This window comes from Capsicum annuum, chromosome 1 (genome assembly GCF_002878395.1).
Source record: "Capsicum annuum cultivar UCD-10X-F1 chromosome 1, UCD10Xv1.1, whole genome shotgun sequence".
NCBI classification, from domain to species: Eukaryota; Viridiplantae; Streptophyta; class Magnoliopsida; order Solanales; family Solanaceae; genus Capsicum; species Capsicum annuum.
Window position 1 is genome coordinate 47,629,283 of NC_061111.1, and position 20,072 is coordinate 47,649,354.

The following is a 20,072-nucleotide window of genomic DNA, read 5'->3' on the forward strand; positions in this document are numbered from 1 at the left end:
AGAAACAGGCATGGTCTTATTCTGGAGAGACTAGACAGATGCCTTGCTAATGATCCTTGGATCAAACTCTTCCCTGAGGTAACTATCACCCATCTCCCTAGGACCCACTTCGACCATTGCCCCCTCAAACTTGACTTACACAAACACCACAACAACTCTAGTAAGGTCTTTAGGCTAGAGACCATGTGGTGCACCCATCCCGACTTTCATAATGTAGTCAGAGAATTCTTCTCCACTGCCCCCACCCTTACTAAAGCTCTCTCTGTTTCCAAGAAAATGTCAGCACTTGGAATTAAAAAATATTTTGGTAACACTTTCTTAAAGAAAAAAGGACCCTAGCCAGACTGGCAGGCATCCAAGGGGCTCCTTCTTACCCCACCAACTCTTTCCTCCATGACCTTGAAATGAAGATCACTAGAGATTAGCTGGATTGCCGAGGGAGACTCAATAGAAAGAGAAGACACAGAATCAATGCCTTCAAGGATGACAGTGAAAACTGGACTTATATCCCTAAGAAGATCAAGAACAGCATCCTTAGGTTCTATAACTCCCTTTACTCCATTGACCACCTATCCTTTAGCATTAGATTTCGGAATAACCCCTCCTCCAAAGGATCCCTGAGCTAGGAGGACCACAACCACCTTGACTCAATTCCCACCCCCAAGGAAGTCAAGGAGATTGTCTTCTCCTTTAAACCAAGGAAAGGTCCTGGACCTGATGGCATTTACCCTTTGTTTTTCCAGAAATTTTGGAACATTGTGGGCCCTTAAGTCATTCAATTCTGCCAAGATACCTTCAATTCCAGTCGAATGGAGAAAGAGGTGAACACTACCTACCTTTTTCTCATTCCTAAATTTCTCAATGCCTCCAATCTCAGAAATTTTAGACCCATTGGACTCTGTAACACCCACTATAAGATCATCACCAAAATCATTGCTTCTAGGATCAAGCCTCATCTGGACAAGATCATCAGTCAGAGCCAAGCTAATTTCCTCCCCTAAAGAAGGACCTCTAATTATACCATCACTGTCCAAGAAATTATCTCTTACTTAAGGAAAATGACTGAGAAAAAGGGCAATATGATCCTCAAAATTGATCTTGAGAAAGCCTTTGATAGAATCGAATGGAGTTTCATTAAACAAGCCCTCATCTTCTTTAATATCTCTCCAAAACTAAGCTCCCTCTTGATGTCTTACATCTCCCCCCCTTCAATCTCCATTCTTATCAATGGAGAAAAAACTATTTTTTTCAGCCTAGCAGAGGAATAAGACAAGGAGATCCTCTACCCCCCCATCTTTTTATAATGTGTATGGAGCTCCTATCAAGAAGAATTAACCATGAGATTGATATCTTGAACTGGGATCCCATTACCATTAGCAGGAATGGCCCCCACTTTCCCACCCCTTCTTTGCTGATGACCTTGTCCTTATGGCCAAGGCCAACCACAACAACTGCAATACCATCAAGAAAACCCTTGAAAGCTTCAGCTACTTCTCTGGCCAAAAAGTGAATCACCTTAAGTCTAAGGTTGTCTTCTTTAGGAATTGTCCCCCAAATGATAAGATCTCTCTCTCAAATATTCTCAACAACCATATCAGAGAACATCTTGGGAAATATTTGGGCTTTCCTATCTTTCATAAGAGACCTTGCAATAGAGACTTTCAGTTCATTGTTGACAAACTCAACAATAAGCTGTCAGGCTGGAAAATCAGCTTCTTTAACATGGCTGGAAGGACCATCCTAGCTCAGTCCTCCCTCAACAACATCCCCACTCACATCATGCGATACATTTCTATCCCTAAAAAATCTTAAAGACTATTAACAGAACCCAAAGAAACTTCATTTGGGGATCCAGCTCTGGAAAAAGGAAAATACAACTCATAAGCTGGAATACCCTTACCCTTCCTAGAAAGAAAGGGAGACTTGAATATTCAAATAACCAAAACCAAAAATAAAACCATACTCACTAGTCTAGCTTAGAGGTATATCCTTTACCAAAATAAGCTCTGGGCCTCTATACTCAGAAACAAGTACACCAACCAGAAAGAACCATCAAGAAAGCTACTTCCAACACTTGGAAAAGCTTACAGCTGGGTTGGGAGAATTACACCAAATCTGCCCAATGGATAGTTCACAATGGGGATAAAATCAATTTTTGGATAGACAAATGGCTACCTAACAGCCCCCTTTATCTAGACCAGACTAACATCAAGCTTATCTCTATCTAGCATAATTACTCTTGGCATATGGATACTCTTTTAGTTCATATCCCTAAGCACATTACAAAGACCATCTTCAACACCTTCAGACACAACACCAGAATCAACTCTGACCATCTAATTTGAGGTGTCTTAGGCAATGGTCTCTTCACTAGCAAAAGTGCTTACTCACTTATAAACCAGAGATGCAGAACCATTTCCAGAAAATGCCATAACTCCTTCAATTGGATTTGGAAGATCCATTGTCCACCCAAAATCAAATTCTTCTTATGGATAACATAGCTTAACCGACTCCCAACAAAGCCCACTCTCTCAAATATGGGTCTTAATATTACCCCAAATTGTTCAAGATACAACTACCACTTTGAGGACATGCTTCATATCTTTTTTCATTGCCCTCAGTTAATAGATACCTGGCACTATATTGTAGAAAAATGGAAAGCACTAGAGATCTCTATCACTAGATTTTACCCCCAGAATTGGGCTAACATATGGACAAAACTGAAGAATATGAAGTTTGACGGTCTTCTTCTATGACACAACATCCTTCCTTTACCCTTTGGGCAATTTGGCAGAACAGGAACTCAAACTCTTTCAACAACAAGAAAGACAAGCCTAACTTTCATGATATCCATTTAGAAGCAGTTGAATTCTTCTATGTAGCTAGTAACAAAGTTTTGCATGCCTGTAAGTTAATCGTCATTAATGTGAAATGGCACCCTCCTCTACCCCACTACTACAAACTGAATACTAACGGTGCTTGCCTGAACAATTCTAGAAAGGGAGGGATCGAGGAAGTAATTACAAACTACAGGGGTGGCTGGGAAGTTGGTTTTGCCAAGCACTTCTCTCATACCACCAATAATCACATGGAACTAACTAATTTAGTGGAGGGTCTGAGACTGGCTGAAGAACACCACCTCCTACCCCTTGAAATCAACATTGACTCCAAGGAAATAATTTTCATGCTGAAAGTTGGTAACTTACTTTATGATGATTTACTTGATGAATGCAGGTCAAGAATAAAATGGCTAGGGGGACCCCAGGTAACCCACCGTTTTAGGAAAAAAAATGGAGTAGCCGATGCCATGGATAAACTAGGAGCAATGACGACTAATCTGAAAGAGACTTCCATTTTCGTAGTTCCGCCAATGTGTGCTCAAAAAGCGATTTGGGCAGACATTGCTGAAATTTATTTTGAAAGACTTGTCAATGTTTTTGTAACAATCACTGTTGCTGATGACTCCTCTTATTTGGTTTTGCAACCGGATTGAGCTAATCTGACATTTTTAATTATCTCTGACTCTCAGTTCTCTTAATGAATTACCTTTCAACCAAAAAAAGGTAATAATTTGTCGGTCTTTGCACTTTCATGCATTCAAGAAAAACAAGTGTTAACACGTGATTCTCTTGGTACCTCAGATGATAATGACTTCTCCCTCCGTAATAATTTATATGACTCACTTTTTTTTTCAGCTTGTCTAAAAAATTTTGAGAATCACAGTTTTCTAATTAATACTTTTTCTATTTTACTTGTTCACTATACTAAAATAAATATCCAACAATACTTCTCTAGTTTGAAAAATCAATAGATAATTAATTCATTTTCTATTCATTTTACCTTGCTATTAAATACTATTCATTGCTGACTACATTTCACAATATTATATTTATTATATTCAAAGATTGATATAGCAAATTAACTCTATTATTTATTATTTCTTAACCTGTGTGGAACGTCAATAATAAACAAGTAATGTTGGATGTAGAGAGTAATAATATAATATTAGGCCTATTTTAGATCATAAATTTCAAAAGTCTTTCTTTCTTAAACTCTGTGTCAAGGTGAACTAACTCACATAAATTGAGATGAAACGCGTATTAATATATCAGGAAATTTAAAAATGCTTCCAAGAAAGAATGAAAAGAATACTCCCTCCATTTCTTTTTATTTGTTTCATTTGGATTGTGTTTATATTCATAAATACTTGTTCCTTTAATTTTTCAAAAATAATTTGAACAAAAATTTTCTATTATGTCCTTGTTCAATAAATATAATCATTATCGATTTGAAAAGAAGTATAAAATTTAATTAGATGTATATTAGTAAAGTTATTTTAATTTTATAGGAGTAAGAGATTTATTAAGGGTTATGTCTAATTCAAATGGAGCAAATAAAAAAATGGAGGGAATAATAAATATTTTAATTAAAAAAACAAACATAAACATACACCTTAACTAATGATAGTTACACAAATTTCCATCCTCACAAAGTAACAAAATTTCAACTAATTATGTATCACTGGATGGAACTCGAAACCAAAATAAGTCAAGATATGAACAAAGTGATCAAAATAGATCGCCTCTTTAATAAGTTACCAAAATAGGCTAAATGTAATAAATTATTACGTTTTACTTTATTTTTAACGGTCAACTAACGAAGGTGAACAATGAAAAAACTTTTTATAAAACGTAATAAATTATTACGTTTTACAAAAAATTTTGTAAAACGTAATAATTAATTACATTTTATACGCAAATAAATAAAATTAGTACTGTCCCATTAGCTGGAGTGACGCGCTCATTAATTGTCCCAAAAAAATTGTGTTCTCACTCCAACTTTTCTTTAAAAAAGGTGTATTGTCCCATAAACTTTTAGTTAAATCATAAAACTTTTGTACTCCCTCCATTTTATTTTAGTTGATCATCTTTTTAAAAATAGTTGTTTTAATTTAGTTGTCCTTTTAATGAAATTAAGAGAATTTTAATATGTTGTTGCAATAATATCCTTATCATTAAGTGACTAAACAAATTGTATAATTCAAATTTATAGTTTCACATAAGGCTAATTTGGTAAAATAGATCGATAATAAGTATTTTTCTTAATGGGTGTGCCCATTAAGAAAAACAAATTGTATGGGTTGAAACAAGCTCTAAGAGCTTGGTATGAGAGATTGTCAAAGTTTCTACTGGAGCATGGACATACTAGAGGTAAAATTGACAATACTCTCTTCGTGAAAACTGATGGAAAAGATCTGTTGGTTGTGCATATGTATGTAGATGATATTATTTCTGGCTCCACAAACATGAGCATGACTCATGATTTTTCCAAACCCATGAGTTGCGAATTTGAGATGAGCATGATGGAGGAGATAAACTACTTCTTGGGATTGCAAATCAAACAAACAACATTTGAAACAATGATCCATCAGTAGAAGTATGTAAAAGAACTCCTCAAAAGATTCTCCATGGAAAAGGCAAAAGAAATCAACACTCCAATAACCACTGCTACAAAGCTTGATTTGGATGAAACAGGTCCTGATGTGGAGCAAAAGATGTACACAGAAATGGTCGGATCATTATTATATCTTATAACAAGCAGGCTTGATATAGTGTTCAGTGTAGGATTATGTGCTAGATTTCAAGCAAATCCTAAAGAGTCTCATCTAAAATCTGTAAAAAGGATTTTTAGATATCTCAAAGGAACCAGTGATCTTGGTTTATGGTACACAAAATGTAGTAATTTTAACTTGGTTGGATATTCTGATGCTGACTATGCAGGATATTTGGTTGACAGGAAGAGCACTACAGGCATGACACACTTCCTTGGATCATGTTTGATTACCTGGTCCACAAAGAAACAAAATTCAGTAGCCTTGTCTACTGCTGAAGCTGAATATGTTGCTGCAGGATCTTGTTGTGCTCAATTTTTATGAATCAAGCAACAACTTATAGACTTTGGTATAGATGTTGGATGTGTTCCTATTTTTTGTGATAATACAAGTTCCATTAACATAGCCAAAAATCCTATTCAACGTAAAAGAACTAAGCATATTGATATTAGACATCATTTTCTTAGAGATAATGTTGAAAAAGGTCATATATCAATTATGTTTTGTTCTAGTGAGGAACAAATTGTTGACATATTCACCAAGGCTTTGAGTAGAGAACACTTTGAAAAGAATAGGTTAGCCTTGAGGATGATTAAAATTGTATAAATCCCCCTCAATGATTGAATAAAATAAACTATTCTTAAGTGATTATTGATTAATTTAGTTTTACACATTTAGTTGGGTATCCTAATATCAAGATTTTAGAGTAACTTGACTCAACTATGTGTTGATTTTGCAGATTGACTGGAACATCATGGCAATTTTGTCTATTGATTATTCAGAACTTAGGAATGATTATTGCTTGCCTATTGTAGCATAAAGAGAAATAGGTTGTCTACATGTTTCTTTCCGTTACACTTAAACCGCCAAAACCCAAAAGTCCTTCTCCTTCAAAAAGGCCGCCAGACCTTTCCCATCAGAACTAAACCCCTTAATCATTACGTTTCTTACACTATATACACTTCACTCACATTTCATCTTCTTTATTTCCTTCTTAAATACGTTTCTCCCCTCTCATTAGTCTTCATTCTTTTTTCAACTTTTGGAAAATCACAATAATTTTTTTTTTCTTTCAATGGCGTCTTTATCATACCCCCATTCCTCAGAATCTATTACCCATCCCTCCACTTCTATTATACTTAATCCAAACATTACTTTACCCCCACTCAGTCCACCCCTAATTTCCATCAAACTGTTCGATTTTGTGATGTTCAAGAACCTATAAAACCCTTTTGACAAATTTTCTTCAAATCCCTCACCATTTTCTGAACCCTCACTACCATGTCTAATTTCTCTTCAAATTCTTGATCGAGATGACATTCCTATTGATGACCTAATCCCAAGAAGGTCTTGATCTATGCCTAAATGAAAACCCTCTTCCATCACCATCGATGTTGATGACAATGCTCCAGTAAAATCTTCCCCTATTTTTCCTACTCCTCGTACTCCTCATACTCGGGGGTAAAAAGCAACGGGAAGATGCTTCTTTGGAAGAGTCGCTTAAAGCCAGTAAAAGGAAACGTGTAGATACTTTTGCTTCTTTACCTCTTTGTGATTCCTCTCCTGATATTCTTCTTTGATCAAAAAGAAAGAAGAATACAATCATTGCAAAAGTCCCAAAACCCTCCTTGTCTCATAAATCATCCTCTCAGCCTAACCTAAAGGCCCTTCATCATCCAAAATCGCTACTACTTCCAAAACTTCCTCTTATTCTAAGACACCTGCAAAGAAAGTCGCTTCTAAGTCAAAGAAATAGGTTAAGGTACCTGTTTAATCCAGCTCCCCTGACTCTGAGTTTCTCCCTGATACTCCCCTTGCACCTTCTATAGAGATTGATCCTGATCTTGATTTTGATAGTAATGTTGATACTCATGCTGATAAAGCTTCTCAGTCAGCCCATATTCTTCACTTTCAAAAATATAACTTGGCTAGGGGTCGAGTTGTCACTGGTTTTAGAGGACTATAAATGGATATCTTGGTTTCTAAATTGGGAGCTCAGGGGTGGTCAAACTTGTTTCTTCAAGGTGACCATTAATTTGGAAGAGATAAAGTAAATGAGTTTTATACAAATGAAGTTTCCATTGGGGAGATGTTCTCGACTACTGTTCATGGGGTTACCATTAATATCTTGCTGCTAATCTTGCTCGAATATTGAGAATTCTTTCTGGGGGCTGGGGTCATTATGTCAAGATAACCTAGCCTCCTCTTGATAATCTTCCTTCTGCACTTGAGATATCCAGAAAGTTCTCTGGTAATCCTCATCTTTTCTCTCATCTTAGGGTCTTAAAGCATGATATGACACCTGTTTATCAGTTTTATTTTGATGTGGTTTACAAAATGATCCTTCCTAGACAAGAGAGAAGAATATTTGTCAATTCCCTTAATCTTACTCTGATGGAACTGTTAGACTCTGAAATTCCAATAAACCTTCCTTGACTCATGATCAAGCATATGCAAAAGGTCTTAGTCTAAGATGCCAATGGTCATGCTTTGCCATATGAATTTTGGCTTGCATCTGTTTTTGAGGATTTTCATGTGCCAGTCAGTGTGGTCTCTGCAGACCACAAAGGATTTCATAGGGTCTGTGAACCAAATAATGCTACCTGCTGCTATGAGGAGTGCTAACAACCTAGTACAAAAGATTGAGGAATGCACTGGATTCAAAATAGGCTGAGGTGGAGGTTGCTCAGGCAGCATTAGAGACTGCTCAGGCTACTCATGAGGATGAAAAAGGGTTTTTCAAGCTCAAATTGCTTCCCTCACAGCCTCCTTGGAGAAAAAAAGATTTGAGAATGCTGATTTTATTTGGAAGCCGACCTCTCTTATTCCCTCATCTTCTTTTACTGAAGCCCCCTCTTAATGCCTTAATTATAGTTTCCTTATTTTTTTTCTTGGTCCCTATTGTTTCTCTTTTTGCTGGTTCTGGGTATTGATAATTGTATCCTAATTTGTGAATGAAATAGACCTTTTTGCTTAAAGTGATCTGCTTCTGTTTTTTTGATGCATAGTTGTTCTCTTGCTCTGAGTTTTAATTATTTTAGTGATAGCCCCAGTGACCATGAATTCAACTATTTTCACTTGTTAAACTAGTTTTTTGATGATGTCAAAAGGGGGAAGAATAGATTATACAATGCTTATAACCCAATTGACTAACCTATTTCATTCTGTGATCTTCTATTTAAATCCTTTATTGAGCATGTCAGGATTGTATGAATGATGCTCTGCTGCTAAAGTTTGTCATCATCAAAAAGGGGTAATTTATTAGGGAATATGAGGTTTTGATGATGGACATATGAATGAAACATGTTGTGTAAGCTGTTCCACATAAGTGAATCCACTGGTGCTCACATAAATTGCATGTTGAAGTTGATGCAAAGGTGATAATGCATTAGGACAAAAGTGGATAAGCAAGAAAGCTCAGAATTGTTTCACATGCTACGATTAAGGAGAAGATAAATGCAGCATCTAGAAGTTAAGTTGATCAAGGAGTTCTACAAGACTAAGGGATAAAGGAGAAGAGTCCTACTCAAACTAGGAGAGAGAGACGACAACAACAAAGGAGTGAAATTACCTGGGAGTCCTATTGAAGATAAAAGAGTACATCAACTAAAGGAATATATCAGCAGTTGGCTTAAATACAATAAACGACAATTAAAGTGTTTCACTCATGCACTGAAAAAATAGTCAACAATCAGCAATTCAGTTCTACAACTTGAAGGAGCTATTGGACCAACCTGGTTCTTTACTTAGATTCATAGACTTTGTGTAATAGGTTGGTCATTGAGTCATATTGAGTTGTAATCTCTAGTCTCAGTGAAGTATAAACTGAGTTAGGATTAAACGTCTTCAAGTTGGGGAATTCGAAGACTTGAGAACACTTGTCTTGGACAGATTAGTGTTTTTGTAGAATTAAGAGTTAGAAGTTTTAATTCCTAGTTTACAAGAAGTACTTGTAATTTGTTGATTGTAGAGGCTCAAGTGATATAGTGAAGTTAGGGTTAAGTCCTGTAGAGGTACAGGTCATGTTTTTTTCACCTTTCTTGAGCCGGGTGTTTTCTACATAAAAATACTGTGTTCAAGTTTTACTTTTGAGAACTACGTTAGCTTACTTGTTTCATAGATAGGCAACCAGTAGAGTCTAATATTAAAACTAGTAGGGCACGCATCTTAACATGAACCTATTTCTTAATGACTTGAAAGGTGTTATACCAACATCGTTGCAACATTTATCTGTACTTGAATCGTTGGATCTCTCATCTAACAAGATTGGAGGTGAACTTCCACAATAACTTGTATCCCTCACATCACTTGCGGTTTTAAATCTCTGTCATAATTATCTTGTTGGATGCAATCCCAAAGAAAAATAATTTGATACGTTTGAGAACAGTTCATACCAACGAAATAATGGGTTATGTTGGTGTTTGTCCTGACTTTCTTTCCATAATTAGATTTCCTTTTAGGTACCATAATTGGATTTCCCTTTAGGAAAAGGAAAACCTAAATTCTCCATATTTGGATAATCCTTATTTTTGTAGGAAAAGGTGATAGACTATAAATAGAGGCTCCTTTCTTTTAGTTTGGTAGCATCCACAATGTAGTCCTAGGGGTTTGAGATTTTCGTTTGGAAGGAGACTTTGTGGGACACAAGTGTTGCGGTATCACTTATTTGAACCATTTTATTCTGAGTGAATTGTGTGATGTTGTCTGTCTTGACAGTTTGTACTCTCTTTTATATTGTGGATTGCTCATCTTTTTTTGTGGATGTAGGTTGATCGACCGAACCACGTTAAATTACTATCTCTTTTTTGTGTATTTCTCGATTATCTTCTTATTCATTGTCTTTTGAGGTTTGCTTTGCTAGCTTATGCATGAAACCTGATAATTTCGATCTTAACAGGTTACGTGGATTTCCACTCTTAAAAGATTGTGGTGGCGATAATGGGGTACCGCAAGCAACAACTCCAATTGAGCTAGATAAAGAAGACAGAAATTTGATCCAATGAAAAGTGGTTCTCATGGGTTACGATTGTGGTCTTGTTATTGGACTGTCAATAATATACATAATGTTGTCAACTCATTATCCAGTATGGTTTTCGAGGATGGTTACAAAATTTGAATACAAAATTGTTATGAAAATGAAAAGGCACAAGAAAGATATTAGTGGGTAACTTACAGGTATTCAACTTATTCTCTATCCTTCATAAGATTACGTTATATATATCCATGTATTTTCTACCTCCTTCATCCTTAAAGCTCTCAACTTTAATTCATCATTTTTGGAAATTGCACGATTCAAGTCTAGTATGCTGCCGGTGATGCAAATATAAGCCCTTATCTTTAATAGGTTGTTATTTTTTCCATAGTGTTTGTTTCTCTATGAATAAAGACACGATTTTTTTCTCTAAATTTGAGACTCAGCATGAATTGTTTTTATTTATTTAAAGTTGTTCTTGTACAGACAGTAGCCCAACTTCTATTATTGCTTGCCATATAATCTGTAGTAGTAATAATTTCAGCCTAATCATTACTTGAGTAATATGGCTCAACCACATTGTCAGTTTATAAATTTTTGAAGCTAGTTTCCCACAAGAAAAGGCATTTTATTGACCATAAAGACAAAAGCATCTACAAGAAAGGAAGAACTTAATGGAGAGTTGAGTTCCTTTTAAGTCACGTTGAAACTATGGAGAAGTAAAGGATGAAGGGGTCACAAAAAGAGTAGCGTATGTCACGCCATTGCCCTCCCAGTAAGATCGAAGTGGCAGATTTATGGCGGGATTGAGTAACTGAGTCTCACAATCAACTTGTGAACTAACACGCCAACAATAGAATGAAATATTTGTTTCCCCCTTTGTTCATGGACATAATTTGCACATCAATATGTTGTCCTTCATACCTAATGAATAAGGCAAACACGCAATGAATGTACTGAGTTATATTGTCATGGTTAAAATAGATACTGAATTGCAGCATTGCGCATATGATTAACTAAATTGAGAAGTTACAAACACAAAAAACTAGAAGAAATTTTTTTGCCTAAAATTGGCTTTACAAATATATAAACTAGTCAATGTAACTAGCTAAGATGGTCTGCATTTTCAATAGTTAAAGCATATGTTGTGGTTTTTCTTGGTTTTGGCATTCCAACAGATTTTCACCTTCTGGTTGAGATTTACCGGTCTGTCTGTCCTCAATAACTAATTCTTGTTAAACACATTTCGTATGGATCATCGAATCAATACCTTATATATTGTATTATGATCACCTCATATAGATAAAAGGTTCAGAAAACTTTATTTCATTGAAAAAAAGAATTTCTTGTTGATGACTGCCGTAGGGCCCAACCTACTTCTCGCCTGAAAGAACAACCCATTAGCTAGCTTGACTGGTGATGGTGAGCCTATGAACTACGATTTGTGCTATTTCACTTATGAAATTTTTATTTAATGTATAAATTATTAATTTGGATAGAACCAATATATAAATTGTTAAATCTTGAATCAATCGTTACTTTAAATGAGGGATCTAAAGTTTTTAGCTGATTCTGATTAGATGAGATTTCATCCCTCACCAGGCTCATTGATAATCTGGTAAATTAAATCTGGAGGCTAAGAAAATTAATTTTATGAAACATAAAATCAAAAACGTTACAAGGATGAAGAGTTGCAATTTCCTCTAACTTACGAATAAATGATGGAAAAGAGTGGAGGGGTTATAGAAAAAGTAGAACGCTGCCTATTAATTAAGTCATTCCTTTCCAAATTGAGCCAAAGCACAGATTTTTGGAATGAATAACTCAGTATGAACTTTTCCCTTACTATACTACTCTCATCATCGACTTGTAGACTAACATAAAAGATAGCAGTAAAAGAATTTGGCTTTCGAAGCAAATATTTCGCTCCAAAAATTACCTTTTCCAATAATTTTCTCTTTTCATCCTTTCCTCTTATATTTCAGAAGAAAACCATAACACATGTTACCATTAGTCAATCAAGTTATTTTCTGTCATAAAAGAAAGTCTCATTCCTTCGTAACTAAATATATAATGAATGGGGCATATACTCGAGTGTACTAATCAATTTTTTTTGAATTTAGTAGTCTCGGCATCAGCTTGTGGGCTAAGACCAACGATATTAGACTATGTTGAATACGATCATCAGGTGAGTCATATATTTGGGTCTTTGTCGAGGCACTCCATCGAAGCTCTTACCTGATTTATCTTCAAAACAACTCTTTGCTTTATCACTTCCGGATGCAAAATTATGGAAATCTGAATATGGAAAAGTAATCACCAACACTGAACAGGTTCAAGCATGATCTGTTTAATTTTTCAAATCTACGAATATGATATATCAATTTAAAATTATGAATAACACATCAATTGAACACTTATTTATTCTCTCTTCATTCATCCTAATTTCTGATTATTATTATTAGAGTTTGTGACCCGAATTTTATTGATCCGACCCTGAAAAGTTTGTGGTGCGACCCATGTAGAGTTTGTGATGTTGGGATTAGGATTTATTTGTACGCACGTATTATATAAGTATATTTAGTTGGCCGTTTTGGATGTAACATAAAATACGTCATTGAGACTTTCATCTCATTATTGTACTCCTCTCCATTATAGTGAAAATCCTCCTCCTCTGCCTGTGGTTTTTCCTGCAATGGTTTCCACGTAAATCTGATTGTCTTCTTCTTGTTTTCTTTTGATTTATGGTATTGCTTAATCTGCCCGAATATAACAATTATCTTTTAACAATTATTGCTTTTTGTCTCCATTATACTGAATGCCTCTCAATACAGAGAGTCTTGCCATTAAATTGAGAGTATTCAAAGATTACATCTCTAAAGATTCGTCTTCCTATCCCTAAAGATCAACTTTTCTATCCCTCTAAATCTGCCATTCTATCTCACCAAATCTGCTCTACTATAATCAGTATTATTTTACTAAATCAAACCTCTGCAATTACACTAATATACAACAGTATATAGTTACATTAATATATATAGTATTTACTAGTTGTTCATCATGCTACCCCCCCTCAAATTGATGTGGGTAGATCTAGAAGCATCAATTTGCTGACTAGAAACTGAAGTCGTCATCGTGCCATTCACTTTGTAAATGCAACATCTATTTGAAGATCACTGGACATGTGCAAAAGAGTAATAACTTCTTTATTTACATCTTCTCGTATATAATGGTAGTCTACTTTGATGTGTTTGGTCCGCTCATGATAAATCAAATTAGTAGCATTCTAAATAGCACTTGCTTGTCAGCATAGAGAGTAGTATTAGATTGAGGAAATCCAATCTCAACAAGTAATCCATGAAGCCATATAATCTCAGAGCAAGCAGTAGATATTTCTCTATTGAAGATTTTGACACACAGTCTTACTTCTTACTATTCCAAGATATCAAAGACTTTCCAAAAAACATACACCAATCGGTAATCGAATGACACGTGTCAAAAATACCGCCCAATCAAAATCACTAAAAGCATTAAGACAAATAGACGAACCACTAGGAAAGAATAATTCACGATTAGACATTCCTAGGAGCTATCGAATGATGCGACGAACAGACACCAAATGAAGATGATGGGGATCTTGCATAAGTTAACTAACTTGTTGTACTGAAAAAGAGATCTCAGGCTCGGTAATAGTAAGGTAATTTAAACTCCCAACTAATTGCCAAAATATAGTTGGATCAAGAAGAAGATCGCCTTCCTCCCGACAATACTTTAAATTCAATTCTAGTGGAGTATGTATAGAGGATGTATCCTGATGGCCTACCAAAGAAATTAGATCTTGGGTATATTTGTATTGGTGTAGAAACACACCTAAAGAATTACAATGAACTTGTTGGGTTCAATCGGATGTGTGAATGGAAAATAGAGCGAATTATTGGAGGGAGAGTGAGCTCACACTTTAAAGAAAAGTGTACTCACTCAAAGTAAAGTATACTTCTCCCACATTGGTGGGATAAATCAACTTTCATGTGTTTTTATTGAGGAACACACCTTCAAGTGGATACTGAGGCAAGAACCAAGAGGTACCTCTCGCTGTCGTCATTGTTGCTTGGCTCGGCTTTGGCTATGGATCGATCGAGAGATTAATTTTTTAGATAAAATTTATTTAAAACTTGGAAAAACAAGTGAAATTATTAATCCAAAAATCCAAAGAAAACTCTTAAGGGATTCAACCCTTCGAGAAAATGACACACAATTTTGGAAAAGAAGTGGCTATTTAGTTGGATATGACTGTTTAGAAAAGACATTATTTTGAAAGGAATAGACATGACTATTCTGAAATGATACACCTTTTCATGAACCATTGCTTCCTTTATGAAGGGATACTTTGTAACACCCCATAGTAAAAATGCCCTTTTGATGCTTCTAAAATGATCTTTAGGACCTCCGTAGAGATGGTAGATCATGTAATGACGTTGTGGGACGTGTTGGGAGTGTTTAAGGACCTCAAAAATAAGTAGGCGTGGCAAAATAGAGCTTAGGAGATGGCTAAGAATCACATTACCATCGCCTACCTTAATTGGAAAAGGTTTTCCATACCTTAGGCACTGTAAACCTTAAGGTTTGCCATGGGTTAGGCGCCGCAAACCTTAAGGTTTGCCATGGATAAGGTTCTACAAACCTTAAGGTTTTCCATGGGTTAGGTTCTGCAAATCTTAAGGGTTTCCATTGTTTAGACGTCGCAAACCTTAAGGTTTGCCATGGGTTAGGCGCCGCAAAACTTAAGGTTTGCCATGGGTTAGGCGTCGCCTACCCTATGTTTTTGCAGTGTAGAAGCTCCATTTTTGAGTTAATACAAGGGAAAAAAAGTCTTTTTGCATCCTATAACCGTCCCCAAACCGTCCCTAAACATAATTGCATGAAATCAAAGTCCCTAATTACGTTTAAACACTCTTAAAATTCCTAGTTATCTTCCTTAAACATAAGAAGAGAAAAGCAACCTAGGGTTTAGGCATTCAAGCTTAAAGAGTCAAATTTCTTTATGATTTGTTCGCACCTAAGGTATGTGGGGATGACCTAAAACTCCATGGGCATAATTTATTATTTTACTAAGCCTTTGAAAGAAACTACGATGTTTATAACAAGAGGTTGAACAATTATTTTGAATAATCAAATCATGAAACCCTATTCAATATATATATATGATTTTGGTCTTGAGGCCTCCCCTTAATCTTGAACTATGATCGTATAAGTATGTATATTCATTTTTGTTTTAAAATTTAAATTGAGAGCATGAATAATTAAATTCCCTCTCTTATTGTGACATCTCTTGATTTTATATGTTATGAGTTGATCAATTGCATATTGAGAAGCTTGAGATGAATATTTTCTATTGTTTAGAGATTTGATATTGGTTATGATTTAAAGATAGGGTGTTTATTGTTTATAAATGTCAAAGATGATGATTGAATGAATTGCATGGGTTACTATAAAGTTATTGACAACCACATGTTAAGGATTTGAAATAAGAGAAGCTTTGCACGAGTTTTCACATATTTTTTAAATATGAATTCTCTTGTATTGTTTAAATAATTTGGTGGTCCAATAATATGTTTTGGATGAAAAGACTGTAACTTGATATTGTAGGGCTTATATGACCTAAATGTCTTTATATGACGATACCAAATCAGACAAATGCCATAATAGACTCAGACTAGACTAAACGAAAGAATGTTTTTAGACATTAGACCATTTTTTTAGAATGATTCATATTTTAAGATGTTAAAAATAGGATTAAAGAGAGTTATATGGTTATCCGAAGAAGGCGTTTGAGTGTAAGGGCTCATCGCTAGAAATTGAGTTTTTTTGATTTGGGTGATTTGACTGGCTAAAGCTAATGTATACTTGTCCTTAAGACACTAGTATACTAGACTAGTCTGTAGGAACCCTATCCTCGCAGCAAACTTGGATGTGGGGGCTTGGCCAACGAGTTAATGACGGCCCATATAGCCCATGGGTACTAGACTTGTAGGGTGTACCATCTAGCTCAGAAGTAAGAAAAAGAGTGAGTCATGATTTCAAAGAATTGTTTTAAGTCTTTTAAGTATGCCCATGTGTTTTCCTATATTATATGTAAAATGATTTATGAATTTATCTCACTTATGTAGTATAAAAGTATGTTATTTTGAACTGCTCTGCATACCAGTACATCTGTAATGATTCCTTATATTTTAGGTTCTGAGGCCCAGTCTAGTAGTCCTGCTAAACAGTAGATTATTGTCAGACATTCAGAGTTGGTGAGCCTCCTTTAATTTAGAAGGCGTCTTGTTCACTTATGTTGATCTCATTTGGTTTTAGTTCATGGTCCGACCAGGGGCCTTGTCCTGATTTAAGACAGATTGTTGTTTCCAGTTGTAATAGAGATTTCACAGACTTGTATTAGGTGGTTTGAGTTTTATTGAACTTATGTCCGCATTACTCAGTTGAACTAGTAAAATGACTATGTTTCCATTTGTTTTCCGTATTTTGATAATATATAAATGTTGCATATGATTTTAAGTTAAGACAGATCTTGGCCTTCTGGTTCCGGATGCCTGTCGCAGCCAGCGCTCCGGCTCGGGTCGGGACAAACTTGGTATCAGAGCATGATTCATGTTCCTAGGGTGCTCATGACCCCGAAGGACCACAAACTAACCCATGACTGATATCTGTACCTAAATACTGTATAACATCATGTAAAATGCAGAAATAATAGACCAAAACATGTCATAAGGTTCAAAATAGATAAAATATAATATCTGAGAGTACGGTATATCAATACCACAACATGAACTGAATATATCAATACCAAAACATGAACTAAAATAAACTGTCTAAACATATTGTAGTCTGAAAAGCCTCTAACTGACTGAACTATCTGAATAAGGAGTTGATGGGACATGTCCCCAACTAACTCCATCTACTAAAAGCTAAACTAAAATAATGAAATAAATAATAATATCATCCTCGAATGATGATGACTCACTGCTAAATCTGGCTGCTAAAATTTGGAGTACTACTGATGCTCAGGAACTCTTGCTTATGGACCTATGGTATAAAACACCATAGAGCAAATGTGTCACAATGTTTGAATGTACTGGTATGCATGTGAGGTAGGTTGAATGCAGAGGGTTCAAATACATGAACAATGCAAACTGATTATATAACATGAACGTGAGAATACATGCATAAATAAATAACTGTAACTGAATTCGTGATGATACTGACTACTGAGTCTGAATATTGATATCATAAACTGTTACTGAATGACAATATCTGATAGTCTAGGTTCTGATGGAATTAGATGAGTTTCATACTATTTTGAGTTGACTGTATCTGACAGTCCTAAATTTTGTAGAACTATCTGAGTTCTATTACTGAGACAGAGACTGAAATTATAACTATGGGAAGTAGTTATCTAACTGATATGCCCCAAATAAAGAAATATAGCTAAGTTGGGTTCCAATTTGTAACTCCAATTGGAAGGGTGTCAATACTGCACCACCGGTAAGGACAAGCTGTGAGTGACCCTCAACTGGCAGGTACTCAAATAAGAATGGGGGAACCCTCAACTGGCAAGTAAGCCACCTCATCAAGCCCCAACTGTTAGGTTAGATGTCTCAACCTATGCTGGCAACATAGTTCTGGAATGCAAGGATTGCTTCTAAGAATCACACCCGCTACTGGCAGGTGAGTTCCCATTCTTGGGTTCACTCAGTGCTAAAGCCTACTCCCATCTGAATAGACACTAAACATGATTAACTGGGATGAACTGGACTGATTTAACTGAGTTCCGTTGACTGACGGAATACTACTGAGATTACTGAACTACTGAGCTTTCCTGAGTAACATGACTGACTAAGTTCTATTAACCATGGCTTGACTGAGAGTATCGTGAAAACATGACACTGGATTTAGGCATACAACTAAGTTGTCGGGTAAAAGTACCCCCATGACTCGATAGAAGGAAACTGACAAGGCATGACGTTCTTGAATACATGACCAACATCAACAATTCACAATATAATAAGTTGGGGATTTCATGAAGCACATGATTATCATAAACTTGTACATGGTAGGAATGCATATAATAAGTATCATAATTTCGTACTCTAACATCATGAGCATTCCAACAAATATCTACATTGCACATCAATAACATGGGAGTCATTTGAACATAAGGGTAAGACATGCATTTATCATATGGGTTACAATTGAGATATAATACACAATTTCTATCCTCTTAGGCATTTTATCAAACACATTACATGCACTACTTAGGGCATAGGTGTAATCATCAAATTACACATTATGAACAACTCCATTCATGGATTTCAACTTGCATGCTAACGTAGTTTCATGAAAAACACGTAAAGATTCCTACTTAGGAATCGTACAACAAGATAAACATGGTTACAAAATAACCCACAACATAAACATCATGATTTATAATTTGAAATAGGGTTCTTGAGATTTATGGATGAATGGAATCCATAAATCAACACTATGCATACCTTGGATGGAAGATTCATGAAAACAATGGTGAAATTCTTGAAATTGGATCCTAAATTGGAAACCCTAAGCTTGTTCTTGATGGATTTGAGAGAGAAACCACTATAATTTGGGTGAAATAGGGCTGAATTACGTGTTTGTGACTTATATAGGGGTGGGAAATTGACCCTTTTTCCCTTGAGGATGCGGTTATTTACTGACTAAAACTAGGTGCCGATGCTACAAGCGACGTGGTACGTTGATGACTGCAACGCGATACTTGACGCATCATGCCATGATCACATCGAGCCTCAAAAGTTTTGGCTCTAGCAGTCTGCACAAATGTTGACCAACGCGATTGGCGATGTGGCACGCCAAGATCGCATTGGTCCTCTACTTTGGGACTCCAAATATGATCTAAACGTGTTTTGAAAAATCCAAAACTTGTTCGGGAACACCTATTGACCTTCCTGATCATGAATTAATGAAAATACAAGCCATTAAAGGACATTAAGATGGTGTGATGAAATTGCCAACTTTTGAAGGCAAAATAGGCTAAATCTGGGAACTTAGTTAGAATTTTCTAAGTCTGGGACCCCTTGACAAGCTTAAAGAACTGAATTAAGCTCAGAATTTTCATGGGGTTTTATAATATCTCCCCCTTGAGAACATTCATCTTCTAATAAGACTGACTGAGAGGGTAAAAGAGATAGACTGACGTATATACTGAACATGATCAATTGAAACATAATTCCATGACTGACATGACTGATAACTGTATACACCATACTGAGCATGCATATCTGATGTATGTTAACTGATTCATGAATGCATGACTAAGTGTTTTAATGAACTGAGTTTCTCATAATGAGAATGCATATCTGATGCATGATTATATGACTGAACTGATACATGAATGCATGACTGAATATGCAATGATATTTAATACCAAGTTTATGA